The sequence below is a fragment of the Pleurodeles waltl genome, chromosome 3_1 (genome assembly GCF_031143425.1).
Source record: "Pleurodeles waltl isolate 20211129_DDA chromosome 3_1, aPleWal1.hap1.20221129, whole genome shotgun sequence".
NCBI lineage: Eukaryota > Metazoa > Chordata > Amphibia > Caudata > Salamandridae > Pleurodeles > Pleurodeles waltl.
In genome coordinates this window covers 1,209,751,419-1,209,767,304 of record NC_090440.1, presented here as the reverse complement: position 1 = coordinate 1,209,767,304, position 15,886 = coordinate 1,209,751,419, and positions in this window count along the sequence as shown.

The following is a 15,886-nucleotide window of genomic DNA, read 5'->3' as shown; positions in this document are numbered from 1 at the left end:
GTCTCCTCTCAGCACAACGAGCGAGGTCCCTCGAATCCAGCGATGCTGTCCAAGTGACCCCCACAGTCCAGTGACTCTTCAGCCCAAGTTTGGTGGAGGTAAGTCCTTGCCTCACCTCGCTGGGCTGCATTGCTGGGAACCGCGACTTTGCAGCTACTCCGGCCCCTGTGCACTTCCGGCGGAAATCCTTTGTGCACAGCCAAGCCTGGGTCCACGGCACTCTAACCTGCATTGCACGACTTTCTAAGTTGGTCTCCGGCGACGTGGGACTCCTTTGTGCAACTTCGGCGAGCACCGTTTCACGCATCCTCGTAGTGCCTGTTTTTGGCACTTCTCTGGGTGCTACCTGCTTCAGTGAGGGCTCTTTGTCTTGCTCGACGTCCCCTCCCTCTTCAGGTCCAATTTGCGACCTCCTGGTCCCTCCTGGGCCCCAGCAGCGTCCAAAAACGCCAAACGCACGATTTGCGTGTAGCAAGGCTTGTTGGCGTCCTTCCGGCGGGAAAACACTTCTGCACAACTCTCCAAGGCAAGAGGGATCCGTCCACCAAAGGGAAAGTCTCTAGCCCTTTTCGTTCCTGCAGAAACCTCAGCTTCTTCTGTCCAGTTGAAGCTTCTCTGCACCCGCAGCTGGCATTTCCTGGGCATCTGCCCATCTCCGACTTGCTTGTGACTTTTGGACTTGGTCCCCTTGTTCCACAGGTACCCTAGATTGGAAATCCACAGTTGTTGCATTGCTGGTTTGGGTCTTTCCTGCATTATTCCTCTAACACGACTATTTTGTCCTTAGGGGAACTTTAGTGCACTTTGCACTCACTTTTCAGGGTCTTGGGGAGGGTTATTTTTCTAACTCTCACTATTTTCTAATAGTCCCAGCGACCCTCTACAAGGTCACATAGGTTTGGGGTCCATTCGTGGTTCGCATTCCACTTTTGGAGTATATGGTTTGTGTTGCCCCTATCCCTATGTTTCCCCATTGCATCCTATTGTAACTATACATTGTTTGCACTGTTTTCTAAGACTATACTGCATATTTTTGCTATTGTGTATATATATCTTGTGTATATTTCCTATCCTCTCAATGAGGGTACACTCTAAGATACTTTGGCATATTGTCATAAAAATAAAGTACCTTTATTTTTAGTATAACTGTGTATTGTGTTTTCTTATGATATTGTGCATATGACACTAAGTGGTACTGTAGTAGCTTCACACGTCTCCTAGTTCAGCCTAAGCTGCTCTGCTAAGCTACCATTATCTATCAGCCTAAGCTGCTAGACACCGTATACACTAATAAGGGATAACTGGGCCTGGTGCAAGGTGCAAGTACCCCTTGGTACTCACTACAAGCCAGTCCAGCCTCCTACATTGGTTGTGCAGTGGTGGGATAAGTGCTTGAGACTACTTACCACTCTTGTCATTGTACTTTTCATAAGAGAAAAATATACAAAACAAGGTCAGTGTATATACACATAGCCAAAAAGTTTTGCATTTCCTCTTTTCACTCTTTTCTAAGTGCTGAAAAGTACTTCTAAACTTTCAAAAAGTTCTTAAAAGTTTAAAAAGTTTTTTTTCTGTCTTTCCAAAAAGTTCTGAAAACTTTTTTCTCTTTTTCTATCACTTTAACTCTCTCTAAAAAATGTCTGGCACAGGAAAAAATGTTGAACTGTCCAAACTTGCATATGATCACCTTAGCTGGAAAGGAGCAAGGAGTCTCTGCATAGAGAGAGGTTTGAGTGTAGGGAAGAACCCTTCCTTAGAACTGTTAATTAATATGCTTAGAGTACAGGATAAGGCCATAAGTGCCCAATCTGTAGAAAAAGTAGCTAATGGTTCTCAATCTGATCCAGGGACTCCCCCAGGAAAAGGTTCAGGAAAGAAACTTCTCAGCCTGCCCATTACTAGACAGTCTAGCATAGTTGGTACAGAGGTTGAATCACACCATACTGATGATGTGATCTCACATTATGCTGGTAGCCAAGCTGTTAGGGTGCCCTCTGTAAGGGACAGGTCTCCTTCTGTTCATTCCCATCATACCTCTGTATCTAGAAATGTCTCTCCCACCCACCCTGATGACAGATTGTTAGAAAGGGAGCTCAATAGATTGAGAGTGGAACAAACCAGACTGAAGCTCAAGAAGCAACAGCTGGATTTGGATAGACAGTCTTTAGAATTAGAGAAGGAAAGACAGAAGTTGGGTTTAGATACCCATGGTGGCAGCAGCAGTATTCCCCATAGTCATCCTGCAAAAGAGCATGATTCCAGGAATCTGCACAAGATAGTTCCCCCTTATAAGGAGGGGGATGACATTAACAAGTGGTTTGCTGCACTTGAGAGGGCCTGTGTTGTACAGGATGTCCCTCAAAGGCAGTGGGCTGCTATCCTATGGCTATCATTTAGTGGAAAAGGTAGGGATAGGCTCCTTACTGTGAAAGAAAATGATGCCAATAATTTTACAGTTCTTAAGAATGCACTCCTGGATGGTTATGGCTTAACCACTGAACAGTACAGGATAAAGTTCAGAGAGACCAAAAAGGAGTCTTCACAAGACTGGGTTGATTTCATTGACCATTCAGTGAAGGCCTTGGAGGGGTGGTTACATGGCAGTAAAGTTACTGATTATGAAAGCCTGTATAACACAATCCTGAGAGAGCATATACTTAATAATTGTGTGTCTGATTTGTTGCACCAGTACCTGGTAGACTCTGATCTGACCTCTCCCCAAGAATTGGGAAAGAAGGCAGACAAATGGGTCAGAACAAGGGTGAACAGAAAAGTTCATACAGGGGGTGACAAAGATGGCAATAAGAAGAAAGATGGTGAAAAGTCTCAAGATAAGCATGGGGATAAGGGTAAAACCAAAGATCCCACTTCAAATCTTAAACACTCTTCAGAGGGTGGGGATAAAACAAATTCTTCCTCTTCTTCCCAACCTGCACACATTAAAAAGCCTTGGTGCTTTGTGTGTAAAAATAGAGGCCATAGGCCAGGGGATAAGTCCTGTCCAGGTAAACCCCCTGAGCCTACCACCACTAATACATCAAGCTCTAGTGCCCCTAGCAGTAGTGGTACTAGTGGTGGGACTGCTGGCAACAGTCAAGCAAAGGGTGTAGTTGGGTTCACTTATGGGTCCATAGTGGAAACTGATGTAATCAGTCCCAAGACAGTTTCTGTCACACCTAGTGGCACTGGCCTTGCCACACTGGCTGCTTGTCCCCTTACAATGGATAAGTACAGGCAGACAGTTTCAATAAATGGTGTTGAGGCCTTGGCCTACAGGGACACAGGTGCCAGTTTCACTTTGGTGACTGAAAACCTAGTGCCTCCTGAACAACACATCATTGGACAACAGTATAAGATTATTGATGTCCATAACTCCACTAAGTTTCTTCCCTTAGCTATAATTCAGTTTAGTTGGGATGGAGTTACTGGCCCTAAGCAGGTGGTGGTATCACCTAGCTTACCTGTAGACTGTCTCTTAGGTAATGACCTAGAGGCCTCAGGTTGGGCTGATGTAGAGTTTTATGCCCATGCAGCCATGCTGGGCATCCCTGAGGAATTGTTCCCTCTCATTTCTACTGAAATGAAAAAGCAAAGGAGAGAAGGCCTGAAAACTCAGGATCCCTCTCCATCAACAGGTAAAAAGGGTATCACAGTATCCCCTAACCACCCTACCATTCAGGATACCATTCCTGTGGTGGGAGAAACCTCTCCTGGGGTGGCACCTGTTCCAAGGGAATCATCAGCTGGCATAGCTGGACTCCCTGAGGTAGAAGTACCTCTCTGTGGGATAACTAACATTGGTGACAAAAAGAGCACCATTTTAGTTAACATGGAGCATCCCTCCAACCCTCCCAGAGAAACTTTAGTGCAGAAACCCTGCACTGCCTCACAACACTTAGGACAGCATCCCTGCCCTAGTGTGGAGCTCATAGGACAGCATCCCTGCCCTGCTCCAACTCAAGAGAAACAGCATCCCTGTTCTCTCTTCCAGCCAAATGGACAAAGTTTTTGCCCAGCTATGGCTTTACTGAGACAGCATCCCTGTCTGGCATTTCCATCATTACAAATAGGTTCAGTGGATAATTCCCACTGCTCTAAACTAAAACTTACTGATAGAAACTCTGAAAATACATCTTCACATTGTTGGTTAGCTAAAAAACTTCAAACAGGGTGGTTTACATCCCCACAGGGAAGTAACCATATAGTGGATGATAAAGGGAGTAACCAGTCTATTGCAGAGCTACTCTCTACTTATCACCACTTAGACAATAAAGTCTCAACTGGCCAAGGTTAGCCTTATTGTCCTTCGTTTGGGGGGGGGTTGTGTGAGAAAGTAGCCTCTTTCTAGCCTTGTTACCCCCACTTTTGGCCTGTTTGTGAGTGTATGTCAGGGTGTTTGTCACTGTTTTCACTGTCTCACTGGGATCCTGATAGCCAGGCCTCAGTGCTCATAGTGAAAACACTATGTTTTCAGTATGTTTGTTATGTGTCACTGGGATCCTGCTGGTCAGGACCCCAGTGCTCATAGGTTTGTGGCCTATATGTATGTGTCACTGGGACCCTGTCACACAGGGCCCCAGTGCTCATAGGTGTGCATGTATATGTTCCCTGTGTAGTGCCTAACTGTCTCCCTGAGGCTCTGCTAACCAGAACCTCAGTGGTTATGCTCTCTCATTACTTTCAAATTGTCACTAACAGGCTAGTGACCAATTTTACCAATTTATATTGGCTTACTGGAACACCCTTATAATTCCCTAGTATATGGTACTGAGGTACCCAGGGTATTGGGGTTCCAGGAGATCCCTATGGGCTGCAGCATTTCTTTTGCCACCCATAGGGAGCTCTGACAATTCTTACACAGGCCTGCCACTGCAGCCTGAGTGAAATAACGTCCACGTTATTTCACAGCCATTTTACACTGCACTTAAGTAACTTATAAGTCACCTATATGTCTAACCTTTACCTGGTAAAGGTTGGGTGCGAAGTTACTTAGTGTGAGGGCACCCTGGCACTAGCCAAGGTGCCCCCACATTGTTCAGAGCCAATTCCCTGAACTTTGTGAGTGCGGGGACACCATTACACGCGTGCACTACATATAGGTCACTACCTATATGTAGCTTCACCATGGTAACTCCGAATATGGCCATGTAACATGTCTATGATCATGGAATTGCCCCCTCTATGCCATCCTGGCATTGTTGGTACAGTTCCATGATCCCAGTGGTCTGTAGCACAGACCCTGGTACTGCCAAACTGCCCTTCCTGGGGTTTCACTGCAGCTGCTGCCAACCCCTCAGACAGGCAGCTGCCCTCCTGGGGTCCAGCCAGGCCTGGCCCAGGATGGCAGAACAAAGAACTTCCTCTGAGAGAGGGTGTGACACCCTCTCCCTTTGGAAAATGGTGTGAAGGCAGGGGAGGAGTAGCCTCCCCCAGCCTCTGGAAATGCTTTGTTGGGCACAGATGTGCCCAATTCTGCATAAGCCAGTCTACACCGGTTCAGGGACCCCTTAGCCCCTGCTCTGACGCGAAACTGGACAAAGGAAAGGGGATTGACCACTCCCCTGACCTGCACCTCCCCTGGGAGGTGTCCAGAGCTCCTCCAGTGTGCTCCAGACCTCTGCCATCTTGGAAACAGAGGTGCTGCTGGCACACTGGACTGCTCTGAGTGGCCAGTGCCACCAGGTGACGTCAGAGACTCCTGCTGATAGGCTCCTTCAGGTGTTAGTAGCCTTTCCTCTCTCCTAGGTAGCCAAACCCTCTTTTCTGGCTATTTAGGGTCTCTGTCTCTGGGGAAACTTTAGATAACGAATGCATGAGCTCAGCCGAGTTCCTCTGCATCTCTCTCTTCACCTTCTGATAAGGAAACGACCGCTGACCGCGCTGGAAGCCTGCAAACCTGCAACATAGTAGCAAAGACGACTACTGCAACTCTGTAACGCTGATCCTGCCGCCTTCTCGACTGTTTTCCTGCTTGTGCATGCTGTGGGGGTAGCCTGCCTCCTCTCTGCACCAGAAGCTCCGAAGAAATCTCCCGTGGGTCGACGGAATCTTCCCCCTGCAACCGCAGGCACCAAAAAGCTGCATTACCGGTCCCTTGGGTCTCCTCTCAGCACAACGAGCGAGGTCCCTCGAATCCAGCGACGCTGTCTAAGTGACCCCCACAGTCCAGTGACTCTTCAGCCCAAGTTTGGTGGAGGTAAGTCCTTGCCTCACCTCGCTGGGCTGCATTGCTAAGAACCGCGACTTTGCAGCTACTCCGGCCCCTGTGCACTTCCGGCGGAAATCCTTTGTGCACAGCCAAGCCTGGGTCCACGGCACTCTAACCTGCATTGCACGACTTTCTAAGTTGGTCTCCGGCGACGTGGGACTCCTTTGTGCAACTTCGGCGAGCACCGTTTCACGCATCCTCGTAGTGCCTGTTTTTGGCACTTCTCCGGGTGCTACCTGCTTCAGTGAGGGCTCTTTGTCTTGCTCGACGTTCCCTCTCTCTTCAGGTCCAATTTGCGACCTCCTGGTCCCTCCTGGGCCCCAGCAGCGTCCAAAAACGCCAAAAGCACGATTTGCGTGTAGCAAGGCTTGTTGGCATCCTTCCGGCGGGAAAACACTTCTGCACGACTCTCCAAGGCAAGAGGGATCCGTCCACCAAAGGGGAAGTCTCTAGCCCTTTTCGTTCCTGCAGAAACCTCAGCTTCTTCTGTCCAGTTGAAGCTTCTTTGCACCCGCAGCTGGCATTTCCTGGGCATCTGCCCATCTCCGACTTGCTTGTGACTTTTGGACTTGGTCCCCTTGTTCCACAGGTACCCTAGATTGGAAATCCACAGTTGTTGCATTGCTGGTTTGGGTCTTTCCTGCATTATTCCTCTAATACGACTATTTTGTCCTTAGGGGAACTTTAGTGCACTTTGCACTCACTTTTCAGGGTCTTGGGGAGGGTTATTTTTCTAACTCTCACTATTTTCTAATAGTCCCAGCGACCCTCTACAAGGTCACATAGGTTTGGGGTCCATTCGTGGTTCGCATTCCACTTTTGGAGTATATGGTTTGTGTTGCCCCTATCCCTATGTTTCCCCATTGCATCCTATTGTAACTATACATTGTTTGCACTGTTTTCTAAGACTATACTGCATATTTTTGCTATTGTGTATATATATCTTGTGTATATTTCCTATCCTCTCACTGAGGGTACACTCTAAGATACTTTGGCATATTGTCATAAAAATAAAGTACCTTTATTTTTAGTATAACTGTGTATTGTGTTTTCTTATGATATTGTGCATATGACACTAAGTGGTACTGTAGTAGCTTCACACGTCTCCTAGTTCAGCCTAAGCTGCTCTGCTAAGCTACCATTATCTATCAGCCTAAGCTGCTAGACACCCTATACACTAATAAGGGATAACTGGGCCTGGTGCAAGGTGCAAGTACCCCTTGGTACTCACTACAAGCCAGTCCAGCCTCCTACACTGAGTGAACTAACATCCACGTTATTTCACAGCCATTTACCACTGCACTTAAGTAACTTATAAGTCACCTATATGTCTAACCTTCACCTAGTGAAGGTTGGGTGCAAAGTTACTTAGTGTGTGGGCACCCTGGCACTAGCCAAGGTGCCCACACATCCTTCAGGGCAAATTCCCCGGACTTTGTGAGTGCGGGGACACCATTACACGTGTTTACTGTACATAGGTCACTACCTATGTACAGCGTCACAATGGTAACTCCGAACATGGCCATGTAACATGTCTAAGATCATGGAATTGTCACCCCAATGCCATTCTGGCATTGGGGGGACAATTCCATGATCCCCCGGGTCTCTAGCACAGGACCCGGGTACTGCCAAACTGCCTTTCCGGGGTCTCCACTGCAGCTGCTGCTGCTGCCAACCCCTCAGACAGGTTTCTGCCCTCCTGGGGTCCAGGCAGCCTTGGCCCAGGAAGGCAGAACAAAGGACTTCCTCTGAGAGAGGGTGTAACACCCTCTCCCTTTGGAAATAGGTGTGAGGGCTGGGGAGGAGTAGCCTCCCCCAGCCTCTGGAAATGCTTTGATGGGCACAGATAGTGCCCATCTCTGCATAAGCCAGTCTACACCGGTTCAGGGATCCCCCAGCCCTGCTCTGGCGCGAAACTGGACAAAGGAAAGGGGAGTGACCACTCCCCTGACCTGCACCTCCCAGGGGAGGTGCCCAGAGCTCCTCCAGTGTGTCCCAGACCTCTGCCATCTTGGAAACAGAGCTGTCTGTGGCACACTGGACTGCTCTGAGTGGCCAGTGCCAGCAGGTGACGTCAGAGGCTCCTTCTGATAGGCTCTTACCTCTCTTGGTAGCCAATCCTCCTTCCCAGGTAGCCAAACCTCCTTTTCTGGCTATTTAGGCGGTCATTCTGACCGCGGCGGTCGGCAGTCGCCGCCGCCAAGCGGTTCCCGCCGAAAGACCACAGCGGCCATTCCGGCTTTCCCGCTGGGCCGGCGGGCGACCGCCAGAAGACCGCCAGCAGGCCCAGCGGGACAGCCCCTTCAACAATGAAGCCGGCTCGGAATGGAGCCGGCGGAGTTGAAGGGGTGCGATGGGTGCAGTGGCACCCGTCGCGATTTTCACTGTCTGCACAGCAGACAGTGAAAATCTTTGTGGGGCCCTGTTAGGGGGCCCCTGCACTGCCCATGCCAGTGGCATGGGCAGTGCAGGGGCCCCCAGGGGCCCCACGGCACCCGTTCCCACCATCCCCACCGCCAGAAACAGGCTGGCGGGAAGGGGGTCGGAATCCCCATGGCGGTGCTGCAAGCAGCGCCGCCATGGCGGGTTCCCTTGGCCAGCGGGAAACCGGCGGGAAACCGCCGGCTCCCCTTTTCCGACCGCGGCTTTACCGCGCGGTCAGAATCGCCCAGGAAGCACCGCCAGCCTGTTGGCGGTGCTTCCGCCGCACTCCGCCATGGCGGTCATGGGCCGCCAAGGTCAGAATGACCCCCTTAGTGTCTCTGCTTTGGGGATCTCACCAGATAACGAATGCAAGAGCTCATCAGAGTTCCTCTGCATCTCCCTCTTCACCTTCTGCCAAAGGATCGACCACTGACTGCTCAAAACGCCTGCAAAACTGCAAGAAAGTAGCAAGACGACTACTAGCAACCTTGTATCGCTTCATCCTGCCGGCTTTCTCAACTGTTTGCAGGTGGGGCATGTTCTGAGGGTAGCCTGCCTCCTCTCTGCACCTGGAGCTCTGAAGAAATCTCCTGTGGGTCCATGGAATCTTCCCCCTGCAACCGCAGGCACCAAAAGACTGCATCACTGGCCCTCTGGGTCCCCTCTCAGCACAAAGAGCGTGGTCCCTGGAACTCAGCAACTCTGTGCAAGTGACTCCCACAGTCCAGTGACTGTTCAGTCCAAGTTTGGTGGAGGTAAGTCCTTGCCTCCCCACGCTAGACTCCATTGATGGGTACCGCGTGATTTGCAGCTGCTCCGGCTCCTGTTCACTCTTCCAGGATTTCCTTCGTGCACGGCCAAGCTTGGGTCCCCGACACTCTAACCTGTAGTGCACAACCTTCTGAGTTGTCCTCCAGCATCGTGGGACTCCCTTTTGTGACTTTGCATGGACTCCAGTTCACTCCTCTTCCAAGTGCCTGTTCAGGTACTTCTGCGGGTGCTGCCTGCTTCTGTGAGGGCTCCCTGACTTGCTGGGCGCCCCCTCTGTCTCCTCCTCCAAGTGGCGACATCCTGGTCCCTCCTGGGCCACAGCAGCACCCAAAAACCTCTACTGCAACCCTTGCAGCTAGCAAGGCTTGTTTGTGGTCTTTCTGAGTGAGAAGACCTCTGCAAGCTTCATCGCGACGTCGGACATCCATCCTCTAAAGGAGAAGTTCCTAGCTCTCTTCTTTCTTGCAGAACTCCAAGCTTCTTCCAACCGGTGACAGCTTCCTTGCACCCTCAGCTGGTATTTCCTGGGCTCCTGCCCACTCTCTACACTGTCGCGACTATTGGAATTGGTCCCCTTGTCTTACAGGTACTCAGGTCCGGAAATCCACTGTTGCATTGCTGGTGTTTGTTGTTCCTGCAGAATCCCCCTATCACGACTTCTGTGCTCTCTGGGGGTAGGGTCTTGGGGTGGGCTATTTTTCTAACCCTCACTGTTTTCTTACAGTCCCAGCGAGCCACTACAAGCTCCCATAGGTCTGGGGTCCATTTGTGGTTCGCATTCCACTTTTGGAGTATATGGTTTGTGTTGCCCCTAGACCTATGTTCACCTATTGCATCCTATTGTAATCCTACACTGTTTGCATTACTTTTCTTACTATTACCTACCTGTTTTGGGTTTGTGTACATATAACTTGTGTATATTACTTACCTTCTAACTGAGGGTACTCACTGAGATACTTTTGGCATATTGTCATAAAAATAAAGTACCTTTATTTTTAGTACTTCTGTGTATTGTGTTTTTTTATGATATTGTGCATATGACACCAGTGGTATAGTAGGAGCTTTACATGTCTCCTAGTTCAGCCTAAACTGCTTTGCCATAGCTACCTTCTATCAGCCTAAGCTGCTAGAAACACCTCTTCTACGCTAATGGGGGTTAACAGGACCTGGCACAAGGTGTAAGTACCTCTGGTACCCACTACAAGCCAGGCCAGCCTCCTACAGGGGGAATTTGTGATACACATTCCACCTTTTTAGTATATAGTTTGTGTTGCCCCTAGACCTATTTTCTCCCATTTCATTCTATAGGATTTCCTACTGTTTGCATTGTTCTATGACTATTTACTTGTCTAATTTTGATGTCTAGTGTATTTATTGTGTACAATACTTACCTTCAGAAGGAGTATTGTCTCTAAGATATTTTTGGTACTGTGTCACCCAAATAAATACCTTTATTTTTTGGTAACACTGATTATTGTATTTACTTGTGTATAAGTGGTAATGCATGAGCTTTGCATGTCTCCTAGTTCAGCCTAAGCTGCTCTGTTCTAGCTACCTCTATCAGCCTAAGCTGCTAGAACACTACTACATTTCACTAATAAGGGATAACTGGACCTTGTATAAGGTGTAAGTACCCAAGGTACCCACCACAAACCAGGCCAGCCTCCTATAGCAGCCCCACCACCAGCACCACCACCTGCACTGCCACTAGCACCACTGCCAGCACTGCCGCCAGCAGCAGCAGCCCCAGTGGGCAGCCGTCCGAGCCTGCAGGGGAAGGGCTTGAGCCTCCCCCCACTACTGGCACCACCGACACCAGAACCAGCACTGCCACCACTGAGCAGCCTTTGCCGCCGGCAGGCAGTGTGTAGTCCTGCCTCCATGGACAGTAATGCATCCTGACCACTGCAAATCATGTGGGTCTGACACCCAGGTGAGAGATTGTGACCTTGCACTCCCCAAGATCTGCATCACGGGGCACAAAGCCCCCTCCAGAACCAGTGGAAGAAGCCTTCCACTCACCCCCTCCTTCCCAGGATGAAGCACACTGGGCACAAAGCCCCCTCCAGAAGCAGTGGAAGATGTCATCCACTCACCCCCTCTTTGCCAGGGTGAAGCACACTGGGCACAAAGCCCCCTCCAGAACCAGTGAAAGAAGCCATCCACTCACCCCATCCTCCCAGGATGTAGCACACTGGGCACAAAGCCCCCTCCAGAACCAGCGTAAGAAGCCACCCACTTGAGAGACTGTGGCTTTGCACTCCCCAGGACCAAGCAGTGGGCAAACCACCCACTAGAGAGACTGTGGCTTTGCACTCCCCAGGGCCAAGCAGTGGGCAAACCATCCACTTGAGAGACTGTGGCTTTGCACTCCCTAGGACCAAGCACAGGGCATGTTTCCCCCTCCAGGACAAGTGGTGTTGTACCATCTTCAGGCTGAGGTGCCCCCCGTTCCCGTCCCCCTGAGGTGCCTGTGTACTTTTGACCTGATGTCCCTGCAGTGTTCTCTCCGTGTTGATGCAGGAGTCAAGTGGGGCCTTGGCCTAAGTGATGTGGCCCTGTGGCCCACGGACATTGTGGACTGGGCAGTGTCCCTCCCTTTGTATATATGTAAATACTGTTTTGATTTTTGAGGACGTATTTCTAGTTTTTTTATCTTATTACACTCATTTCAATCACTTCCTTTTGTCCTTACATTATTGCTGAGGGCTACGGGGTGGATGTGTAATGTTGTTGCATCTGTTTGTGTGTATGGTGTTAGGTGTGGGGGTGTTGCGTATGTGTGTCACTCTCTTTTTCCTCCCCCCTCCCCTGTGTGCTAGGTGGCAGTAGTCACCGTGGCCGTCTTCGCCGGCATGGTGTAGGAGGAGGTAGACCAGCATGGGTAACACCTGCAGTTCGGGCTCCATGGCAGCGTGGTGGTTCCCTGAATCTCCAGAGGTGAGTCGTTTACCTTCTGTGTTCTGTTACCACCGTGCTTTTGATGTTGTTGGTACCGCCTCGGAAAAGGTGACAGATAGTCCTCTTGTAATAGTGTGGGCGGTACATTGTCTTCCGTCTGGCTGTTGGCAGCTACCCCTGCTGTGCTTGTTGCTACCGCCGTGGCGGTTGGTGTGTTAAAGTGGCTGTCTGTGTGGGCGGTTTCCGCTGTGGTCATAATTCCATTTCTTTCACTCCGGCTTGTTAGCGGTATTCCCAGGTCAAACAGGATTACTTTAGAAGCCATCCCGGAGACATTGGATGATCATCCAACTACATTAGAAGTCATTTTCTCATCATCAGACGTAATCAAGCTCTTAAAGTCATCAGCAGTGATCAGAAACTTGAGCCGGATGATTTGAAAATGACTATCTGATTACTTTACTGAGTGAAATTGTTCCTGATGACATGGGGATGATTTAGAAATGACTTCTTGGATACTTCACAAAAAGAGATTGTTCCTGATGATCAGAGGATCATTATCTGATTACCACCGTCGCACCGCCATTTTTAATAAAATTAAACAATTCTTAATGATAAGATCAACTGCAGATTAATTCTAGCACATGTCCACTACTTAAGTTATTATTGTTGTTAGAAATGTTGAACCTTTTGGATGATTTAAAAATGAGTAACTTTGTTCTACATAAAGAACAGCATTTATATATTACACAAGTTTTAGTACTACAAGCAAATAAGCATACACTGTGCTTCCGAGGACTGTGTGTAAATTATATCAATGGTCAGGATTTTCACTTTTTTTTATTTTAAATATGTTTATTACTAACGAGTAAAAGCAAATACACAGTGTTAATTTGTTCAATACATAATATTAATAATGATGCATTCGGTGCATTATATGCAGAGCCCCAGGAATTACAAAGCAATGGAATTGCACTGGAAGCATGCCAGAGCAGCTGCAGAGGACTTCCAGAGAAGTGAATTTATGGTACGGACCAATCAGCATTCACAATGTCCTCAACACCCTTAACAAAGCTTATGTGGTTAGAAAAGCTGGTTCCAAGGTGCTCTTGGGAATGTGTGCACTGTGAAGCGAACTTTGTTCTCCCCAGTGGAGTACGCTTGCTGTAAGGTTGTTTCAAATGTACCAGGAATTGAGTTTTTGACCGGATGTGGTTAAAGGCAGAGCTACGGACATATTTTCAAAGTGCTAGGCAATTGTTGATAAAGGCCTTATATTTCTATTTAAAAAATGTGCATATGTGGAAAAAGCTACTAAGGCCTATGTGCTATGTAGATTCAAAACCTATTAGGCAAGGCGGCAATTATCTCACTGTGCGCTTTTCTTCTCCTTTTTTCACATGGATTTTTCTGTTGAGAATGAATTTAAATACATAATTACATGTCCCAGAATGCAAAGTGTGTTAGGAAAGAAAGCCTGTTGGAGGTGCTTCCCAGCAACCACCTAATTTGCTGCCCCAATCAGACTGGATCTTTCACCACTGTAATTTATTTGCCCTGGATGACCTTTGTTTTTGCTTTTTGTACCTTATTTTGACTACAAATATGAGAGCTGGTCGACAGGCATGCCTCACATGCACTTCCGGTTCCGCCGGAAGTCCTCTACAAGTTCTTTGTCTTCGTGTGAAAGCTGCGAGAGTTAGTTGTTGGGAGAGCCATTGTGGGCTTTTAAAGTCTGGATATGGTAATTTTTGTGCTTTTCATTTTCTGCAAGCAGACGAACTTTGAGTGCCCGGTTGGGAAAATATTTTAAGAGATGAGCGCGCAGAGATCAGATGAGATCGAGTCTCATCTCTGCCAGATGGACCAGTCCGGTAATAATTGCTTTCAGGTTCGGGTGATTTATTGCCGTCTAAAGGAGACGTTTTTCAAGTACTCCACTGGATTGCACAAAATGAAATGTGACTCTTAATGGAACACACTGTATTTTTGTAAAACTTGTATGTAATAGAATGTTACTTATAGGCAGTGGCGGCCGTCCTTTAGGGCCGAGGGGCCACGCCCCCCCACCTTTTGCCCCCCATGAAGACTGTCTGTCAGGCTGAACAAAGGTCAGCCTGACAGACACTCTTCATGTTCAGGTCAGGCAGCCAGGAGCAGACATGCACGATTTTCGCAGACTCCTGGCTGCCTGAGCTGAACTTTGCTGGGTTGAGGCGATCACAGCTCCTATGGGCGTGACCTCCTCGGCCCAGCAAAGGTGCCTCGAGGCCCTCCCCTGGGTGATGAGGAAAGCGTCACCAATTGGCACTCTACCTGGGCGCCTCAGTTTAAACCCTGAAGTGCCCAGGACGAGTGTCAATCAGTGACACTTCGTCACAGAGTGGGGTGGGGTCAGCAGTCTCACTGACCCCATCCCACTCTGTGATGAGGCTGGGACTGCTGCCTTCCCTCATTGGCTGACCTAAGGTCAGCCAATGAGGGAAGGTAGAGGTCCCAACCCTCCTGGGACCTGGAGGCCAAAGGTGTGTGTGTGTGTGTGTATGTGTGTGATGTTTCAAATTGAATGCTTGGTGCGTGCATGCATGTTTGAATGGTATGAATGTTGTTAATGGATGTGTGTGCATGCGTGTGTGAAGGAATGAGTGTGTGATGTTTTAAAATGAATGTTTGGTGCATGCGTGCATGTTTGAATGGTATGAGTGTCGTTAATGGATGTGCGTGCGTGTCTGTGTGTGAAAGAATGAGTGTGTGTGTGTGTGTCTGTGTGCCCCGCCCGCCCCCCTCCCATCTGAAGCTGCTGGCCGCCACTGCTTATAGGTCTAATTTCTCGTGGAGTAATTGGAAGTAACTGGTGTATTAACTTACTGCAACCTTTGAGGGGTAAAATCCCTTGCGCATTTTACTTTATCTTCATTTTATATTCTTTTAAGTGATTTAGTGGCTTGAAGCCGGGGGTGGGTTATGCTCTAGGGGCTCCTGCAGAAGTGCGATGTCCCAGACAGAGAAACTAAACATTTATTTTCTCACTGGACAAGGAAATCAAGCGTTCGTAAAAGGAAACCTAAAGTAACGTTTTAGTCTGTGGATTTTATAGAGAGGGCCTGGTTCTGGTGATTATTTGTACACTTTACCTGCACAGGAAGGGATAAAGAGCAAACAAGCTCCGAACAGATGCTGCCATCCACACCAATGTGAACTTTTACACAACGCTACTGATTTTACTCTGAGATGTATGCGATTACCCTTCGCAACACAGCAAACTGGAGTGTATTTTTGGTCTCTACAAAAGGTAAGTGGTAGGTATGAAAATCTTGCTCGGGTTAATGCAGGATTTTATGTTTACAAAAGTGCCCAGGGCTTGCTGCTGGTACCTGAACACAACCTGTAAGGCACATGGTCAAGATCTAGCTAGTCCATTCACTGCGTTTGCTTCCTAATTATCTGCAGCACTACAAGTCCACTATTTAGGCAGAATGTGCTAAAAACAAAAATGGCTGTTAGTTAAATTGCAAATCTGGCCAGTCCTAAAAACATATGTGTATTCTAGACTTTGTGCACAATGTTTTTATGTCCATTCTA